The 8,501-nt window shown below is 45.8% G+C and overlaps 1 pseudogene; it reads left to right on the forward strand.

Annotated features, from left to right (window-relative positions):
* Positions 1 to 4,152: 4,152 nt before the first annotated feature.
* On the forward strand, positions 4,153 to 7,908 carry LOC117310988 (protein-L-isoaspartate O-methyltransferase domain-containing protein 2 pseudogene; annotated as a pseudogene).
* The last annotated feature ends 593 nt before the right edge of the window (positions 7,909 to 8,501 follow it).

An 8,501-nucleotide genomic window follows, 5' to 3' on the forward strand; every position in this document is an offset into this window, starting at 1 on the left:
AGAGTCAGTCCCTTTAACCTCCTGTTTGGCCCAGTTTGCAATTTCTGCGGAAGATGAACAGGAATAGCGAGAACCAATGAGGGCTAGCTGGAGGTGTCTGGACGGGCAAATTTAACTCTCATTTCCCACCAGGAAGAGGAATTAACCAAAGGCTCAGCGTGCCGGGCCGGAACCAGATTAGGGCCTGAAGCCATCCTGCGGTGTTGCGGCCAGGTCACAAGAAAGCGAGTTGAAGAAAGGAGCTCAGGGGCACTGTAATTCACAAACCTGCAGAGTTATAAATGACAGCTATCGTCCAAAAATAGACTGAAGTAAGGCTGCCAAGAGGACTTGAAAGCGGGGCAGAATTGCAGGAAACCGATTTCAGGAGGTAGACTGGAATTGCATTGAAAGCATAGGAAAAGAGGCAGAACGTCCACAATGATGCACTTGGCCAAAAAGGGCGTATGCGTTTTTTTCCTGAATATATTCAGGAAAAAACGCATACGCCCTTTTTGGCCAACCAAGCAAGCTTGCAAAGGAAATCTGCACTACAATGAAGTCTCACTTTCCCCCCGGTCAAAAGGGCCATCTGAAAAAAGTGTAAAATCCAGAAAGGCAGGACAGGCCATGGAGAACTGGGAGCCTTGTTATGCTGATGGGCGGGATGTAAATTGCCAACAACCACTCGGGAGAAGTGTATGGTGTTTCCTGAACCATCTAAAAACAAAGCAACAGAGCCTAGGGCACTTCCACTTATGGTCCTATAGCTTAGGGAAATTAAAATCAAAAAGACACAGCCACCCCAAAGTTTGGAACGGCTCTGTTTACAAGAACCTCGTTTACAGTACAAGTTCAACATCGCAGAAAGTGAAAAATGGATAAAGAAGTTGTGGTATTACTTACAAAGCAATATCACTCAGCAATGAAATCTATGTCATCAGGCCCTTAGCAGCACAATGAGTGGATTCAGGTATGATGATTCTAACTGAAATAAGTCACACAGAAAAAGAAACATCATAAGATATCAGTAATACACGGAATGTAAACTTGGCTACACAGGAACTGAATTACAGAACAGAACAGGGTCTCAAATTTAGAAAACCAACTTATGCTTGCTTAAGGGTAAAGGTGAGTTGGGGTGCTGCATAAAACCAGAGATTGAAATGAGCACAGATAAAGTTCCTTAAGCCAAATATGGAATAGACAAGAGCTACTCCTTGCTCAACGAAATGGACTCAACACCGCATATTAAACGCCTAAGAATGTACCTGACTAGTAAGTATCTTAAAACCTATGGATTGCTATGTCTCCGAAAGAGAATCAAGCATGTGTACAGGGGCATAAACGCAGCAGTGATAGGATTGGAGAGGTTCGGTGAGCAAATGAAGACCCTTTGAAGTCATATTGCATGGTACCCATTCCACGGGTTTCAACTACCCAGGTTTAAGGTATTCTTCCTTCAGCTAAAACATGCATGTGGAACCCTAGAGTATGATCAACCATGTGATCGGGAGACGTGTTCAAATATGTCTCAGTTTTCCTCCCCTGGTACTCGGGTGCAACATTCCAGACGCTTTACTAACACTCTCCCCACTTGGAGAGTCAGTCCCTTTAACCTCCTGTTTGGCCCAGTTTGCAATTTCTGCGGAAGATGAACAGGAATAGCGAGAACCAATGAGAGGCTAGCTGGAGGTGTCTGGACGGGCAAATTTAACTCTCATTTCCCACCAGGAAGAGGAATTAACCAAAGGCTCAGCGTGCCGTGCCGGAACCAGATTAGGGCCTGAAGCCATCCTGCGGTGTTGCGGCCAGGTCACAAGAAAGCGAGTTGAAGAAAGGAGCTCAGGGGCACTGTAATTCACAAACCTGCAGAGTTATAAATGACAGCTATCGTCCAAAAATAGACTGAAGTAAGGCTGCCAAGAGGACTTGAAAGCGGGGCAGAATTGCAGGAAACCGATTTCAGGAGGTAGACTGGAATTGCATTGAAAGCATAGGAAAAGAGGCAGAACGTCCACAATGATGCACTTGGCCAAAAAGGGCGTATGCGTTTTTTCCTGAATATATTCAGGAAAAAACGCATACGCCCTTTTTGGCCAACCAAGCAAGCTTGCAAAGGAAATCTGCACTACAATGAAGTCTCACTTCCCCCCGGTCAAAAGGGCCATCTGAAAAAAGTGTAAAATCCAGAAAGGCAGGACAGGCCATGGAGAACTGGGAGCCTTGTTATGCTGATGGGCGGGATGTAAATTGCCAACAGACACTCGGGAGAAGTGTATGGTGTTTCCTGAAACATCTAAAAAACAAAGCAACAGAGCCTAGGGCACTGCCACTTATGGTCCTATAGCTTAGGGAAATTAAAATCAAAAAGACACAGCCACCCCAAAGTTTGGAATGGCTCTGTTTACAAGAACCTCGTTTACAGTACAAGTTCAACATCGCAGAAAGTGAAAAATGGATAAAGAAGTTGTGGTATTACTTACAAAGCAATATCACTCAGCAATGAAATCTATGTCATCAGGCCCTTAGCAGCACAATGAGTGGATTCAGGTATGATGATTCTAACTGAAATAAGTCACACAGAAAAAGAAACATCATAAGATATCAGTAATACACGGAATGTAAACTTGGCTACACAGGAACTGAATTACAGAACAGAACAGGGTCTCAAATTTAGAAAACCAACTTATGCTTGCTTAAGGGTAAAGGTGAGTTGGGGTGCTGCATAAAACCAGAGATTGAAATGAGCACAGATAAAGTTCCTTAAGTCAAATATGGAATAGACAAGAGCTACTCCTTGCTCAACGAAATGGACTCAACACCGCATATTAAACGCCTAAGAATGTACCTGACTAGTAAGTATCTTAAAACCTATGGATTGCTATGTCTCCGAAAGAGAATCAAGCATGTGTACAGGGGCATAAACGCAGCAGTGATAGGATTGGAGAGGTTCGGTGAGCAAATGAAGACCCTTTGAAGTCATATTGCATGGTACCCATTACACGGGTCTCAACTCTCCAGGTTTAAGGTATTCTTCCTTCAGCTAAAACATGCATGTGGAACCCAAGTATGATCAACCATGTGAACGGGAGACGTGTTCAAATATGTCTCAGTTTTCCTCCCCTGGTACTCGGGTGCAACATTCCAGACGCTTTACTAACACTCTCCCCACTTGGAGAGTCAGTGCTTTAACCTCCTGTTTGGCCCAGTTTGCAATTTCTGCGGAAGATGAACAGGAATAGCGAGAACCAATGAGAGGCTAGCTGGAGGTGTCTGGACGGGCCAATTTAACTCTCATTTCCCACCAGGAAGAGGAATTAACCAAAGGCTCAGCGTGCCGTGCCGAAACCAGATTAGGGCCTGAAGCCATCCTGCGGTGTTGCGGCCAGGTCACAAGAAAGCGAGTTGAAGAAAGGAGCTCAGGGGCACTGTAATTCACAAACCTGCAGAGTTATAAATGACAGCAATCGTCCAAAAATAGACTGAAGTAAGGCTGCCAAGAGGACTTGAAAGCGGGGCAGAATTGCAGGAAACCGATTTCAGGAGGTAGACTGGAATTGCATTGAAAGCATAGGAAAAGAGGCAGAACGTCCACAATGATGCACTTGGCCAAAAAGGGCGTATGCGTTTTTTCCTGAATATATTCAGGAAAAAACGCATACGCCCTTTTTGGCCAACCAAGCAAGCTTGCAAAGGAAATCTGCACTACAATGAAGTCTCACTTCCCCCCGGTCAAAAGGGCCATCTGAAAAAAGTGTAAAATCCAGAAAGGCAGGACAGGCCATGGAGAACTGGGAGCCTTGTTATGCTGAAGGGCGGGATGTAAATTGCCAACAACCACTCGGGAGAAGTGTATGGTGTTTCCTGAAACATCTAAAAAACAAAGCAACAGAGCCTAGGGCACTTCCACTTATGGTCCTATAGCTTAGGGAATTTAAAATCAAAAAGACACAGCCACCCCAAAGTTTGGAACGGCTCTGTTTACAAGAACCTCGTTTACAGTACAAGTTCAACATCGCAGAAAGTGAAAAATGGATAAAAAAGTTGTGGTATTTACTTACAAAGCAATATCACTCAGCAATGAAATCTGTGTCATCAGGCCCTTAGCAGCACAATGAGTGGATTCAGGTATGATGATTCTAACTGAAATAAGTCACACAGAAAAAGAAACATCATAAGATATCAGTAGGGCGGAGGTCGGGGCTGCGTAGTGGGAGGCGGACTGGCGAGGGGCGCCGGAAGAGCTGCAGGTGCGGCCCAGCGGCCGATTCCGCGGGCCCGCCGAGCCAGGAGGTACTGAGCCGCCGCCGCCGCCGCCGCCGCCCTCGGCCCGGCCTGCAGCGGGGTATGGGGGCGGTGCGGCCCCTCGGCCCCCTCCCCCTCTCTCCCTCCTCTCCACCCCTCCCCTTCCCGTGGTCCCGGGCTCCCGGACCCTCCCCCAGGGCCGCATTCTCCTCTCCCCGTCTTCCTGTCCTCTTCCGCTGTCCTCTCGTTCCCCACCCCCAAGCATAAACACCCCTCCGCGTCCCAGGCGTCTCCCGTCGCCCCTCCCCCCTCCCCGGGGGTCCGCCCTCCAGCGTTCCGGGGGTTCCCGAGGTCTCTCCAGCGGCAGCTTTCTGTAAGCGCGGTCCCGAAGATGGGAGGCGCGGTGAGTGCTGGTGAAGACAACGACGAGCTGATAGACCATCTGAAGGCGGCGCAGTACATCCGCTCCGAGCTGGTGGAGCAGGCCTTCCGAGCTGTTGACCGCGCCGACTATTACCTCGAGGAGTTTAAGGAGAACGCGTACAAGGACCTGGCGTGGAAGCACGGGAACATCCACCTCTCTGCTCCGTGCATCTATTCGGAGGTGATGGAGGCCCTGGACCTGCAGCCTGGCCTTTCCTTCCTGAACCTGGGCAGCGGCACCGGCTACCTCAGCTCCATGGTGGGGCTCATCCTCGGTCCTTTTGGTGTGAACCACGGGGTGGAACTCCATTCAGATGTGACAGAGTATGCGAAGCAGAAGCTGGACTTTTTCATCAGGACGAGTGACAGCTTCGACAAGTTTGACTTCTGCGAGCCCTCCTTCGTCACCGGCAATTGCCTGGAGATCTCTCCAGGCTGCTCTCAGTATGACCGGGTGTACTGCGGGGCAGGCGTGCAGAAGCAGCACGAGGGGTACATGAAGAGCCTCCTCAAAGTCGGGGGCGTCCTGGTCATGCCGCTGGAAGAGAAGTTGACTAAGATAACTCGGACGGGTCCTTCCGCCTGGGAAACCAAAAAGATTCTGGCTGTGTCTTTTGCTCCACTCGTCCAGCCCTGCCAGTCGGAGTCAGGAGAATCACGACTTGTCCACACCCCTGGCGGTTCGCAGCCTCCAGGACCTGGCGCGCATTGCCATCCGGGGCACCATTAAGAAGGTCATCCACCAGGAAGCTGTGAACAAAAACGGGAACGGACTGAAGAACACTCCCAGGTTTAAACGGAGGAGAGTTCGCCGCCGCCGAATGGAAACGATTGTCTTTTTGGACAAAGAGGTGTTTGCCAGTCGGCTCTCCAACCCCTCTGATGACACCAGCTGCGGAGACCTGGAAGACGAGCGGCAAGAAGAAGAGGTGACAACCCCGCCGGACACCAAGCCCGAGCCCCCGGTGAACTTCCTGCGTGAGAAGGTCCTGAGCCTCCCTCTGCCAGATCCCCTGAAGTACTACCTGCTTTATTACAGAGAAAAGTAAGTCTGTGGTCCAGGGGAGGAGGCCAAGCCTTCCTGGAGGGCTGCCCGCAGCAGGTGCACTGGAGGAGGAAGGGGCTCCCGCTCTGCATCTCGTCTTCTCGTCTGTCCTTGACTGTCCTGTAGAGTTTTCATCCAGTCATCTGATTTCTGTAAACATAGTCTGACAAACATAAGGTGCAAGGGGGAATGTCTCAAAAGGGCGAGAGTCTCCTGGAGGAGGGGTTGACTTCACACTCTCAGGAAATGCTGAGGTCTACACGTGGAGGTGGCCTGGAGACCGTTTCTTACACAAGGTACACGTGTCTGCATCAGAAAGGAAAACTGAAGTTGAAATTAATCTGTGTTTCTTATAAAAGGTGAGACAAAAAGCACAAGTTGCTAAGTGTATGAAATCTTTTCTGAGTGGGACACGCCTATGTGCAAGTTTGAATTTTACGGAATCAACCTCTTAATTACTGGCACCGAGTAATTAAAGATTTATTAAAAGATTAATTTAAAAGATTTAACTAAATGTTTTAGTTATTTGGAACGTGGATACTTGATTGAAAAGCCCTCTCTTATTTTAAGTAAATTAATTACATCTTACGTGAGTTGTCAATTGTAATTTTAAAAAACAAAAATTGTGATGGGGAGAGGAATGAACGTATCAGATTGCCAGGTGTCTTTGTGGAATTGCAAAAGAATTCCAAGGCATTTTTTTCTGACACCTTTTGTTACCTTTAAAGTAACCAACATTGAGTAATCCCGTCAAAGAAAGTCCTGAAGAATGAAACAAGTGTTGTGTGTAAGTAATGAGCTGCATTACTTTTGCCCCAGAGACAGAGAGTACTGTTGACTCAACTTTAAATACAGTCAACGGTGTCTAAGGCTCAGTCCTCAGAGCAGGTGGGAAGTACTGGCTGCAGGAAATGGATTGGGGACGGTGTAGACGGCCTGTGGGTTGGTGTTTTGTTTTTTTTTTCAGTTGGCTATTGTTCTGTAATCACATAACAGTACTGATTCATAGATTTTATCTTTTATAATTCTGGAGAAAAATATTTGTTAGTTTTGTAATTTTTCCTAAGAACAAACGCGTGTTTGGTACATTGCATTAGAACAGTTTCACTCAAGTTTGACTTGTGGAATCCATCTTCTCCAGCGCTGTGTGTTGAGAGCTTCCTGTCTTATTAAGTCGTGGGTCTAGAAGAAGAGGCCGTCCTTTTAGTTAGGTGGCAGGATGTTTACAAGTGACACTGCTTCTTCCAAAACATTGGTTCTTTTCAGACTTTTCAGTTTTAACCAAAGTTAAACCCCAAATCAGAGTCATCCAGATTTTATGATTCATTTGATCTCTCAGCCTCTCAGGAGTTGCTGGATTTCAGTGTCTTTGTGGTTTTACCAGCTTCGCGGAGTTCTGGTTATTTTGTTTTGCCATTTATGCTTTTTTAAAGTAACTGAGTCATTTTATCACAGAACACTGCGTGCACACATAGCTGGGAAAGCGGGTATATTGCCCTAAATGGGTACCGTTAAGCTGTTGTAAAGAAGGGTTTCTTCATAGTCGTGTTTACCTGCCTTTAACTGAACGTCAAGCCTCATTGTCTCAGAGAGAAAAGCATGAGTCACGTTTACTTGCTAAGACTTCGGTTTGCAGATCTTGTTGACGTCATTCTAATTGATTTGTAGAGACCTCTGCAACACGTGGACGTTTTTGGACATGATATCTGAAATATTTTATATTAGGTGGCTTGACTAAATGTTTTTCTGTAATTGTATATGGATTTCCTTTTTTTTCAACCACATTTGCCTTTATGCTAGATTGTAGAAAGTCTTTGCGAGGCATAAGACATGTTTTCCCCTATGTATGTTAAACCTTTCCTAACATTTTGTATTTACATGTTGGTTTGTGACTTTTAAACCAGAATTTGGTTACAAGATATATATATATAGATATTGAATATAATATATGTGAAATAATTTGGTATTGATCTATCTAATAAACATAAAGGAGAATCATCAGTGAGTTTCCCTGTGTGTCAGCACCTTTCTCCGGAGTCAGTCTGAGACACTACTTTCTGTTTTCAGACAGATGACTTATATATATAGTCTGTGTTGTCTGCAAGCTCTGTATTGTAAACCACATTCTAGACAATGGCTGACTTTTGTGTTTCGATTAGTCTGTATTTTTATATGTGACTTTCGTCTTGCAAGTAGTGCAGCCATAGACATGTGCAAAACAAGCAACAAATGTATAATATTAAGCACATAAGACAGAAGCCAGCTGCGTATTTAAAAGTATTTTTGCCCATCTGGAACTTTCAGGGGATTAAGGCGAGAAATATGAAACAAAGGTTTTGATGAACTGATACACAAGCGATACCAATAAAGGTAGTTACGGCAAAAAAAAAAAAGATATCAGTAATACACGGAATGTAAACTTGGCTACACAGGAACTGAATTACAGAACAGAACAGGGTCTCAAATTTAGAAAACCAACTTATGCTTGCTTAAGGGGAAAGGTGAGTTGGGGTGCTGCATAAAACCAGAGATTGAAATGAGCACAGATAAAGTTCCTTAAGCCAAATATGGAATAGACAAGAGCTACTCCTTGCTCAACGAAATGGACTCAACACCGCATATTAAACGCCTAAGAATGTACCTGACTAGTAAGTATCTTAAAACCTATGGATTGCTATGTCTCCGAAAGAGAATCAAGCATGTGTACAGGGCATAAACGCAGCAGTGATAGGATTGGAGAGGTTCGGTGAGCAAATGAAGACCCTTTGAAGTCATATTGCATGGTACCCATTCCACGGGTTTCAAC

This window comes from Tursiops truncatus, unplaced genomic scaffold (assembly GCF_011762595.2).
Source record: "Tursiops truncatus isolate mTurTru1 unplaced genomic scaffold, mTurTru1.mat.Y mat_scaffold_95_arrow_ctg1, whole genome shotgun sequence".
NCBI lineage: Eukaryota > Metazoa > Chordata > Mammalia > Artiodactyla > Delphinidae > Tursiops > Tursiops truncatus.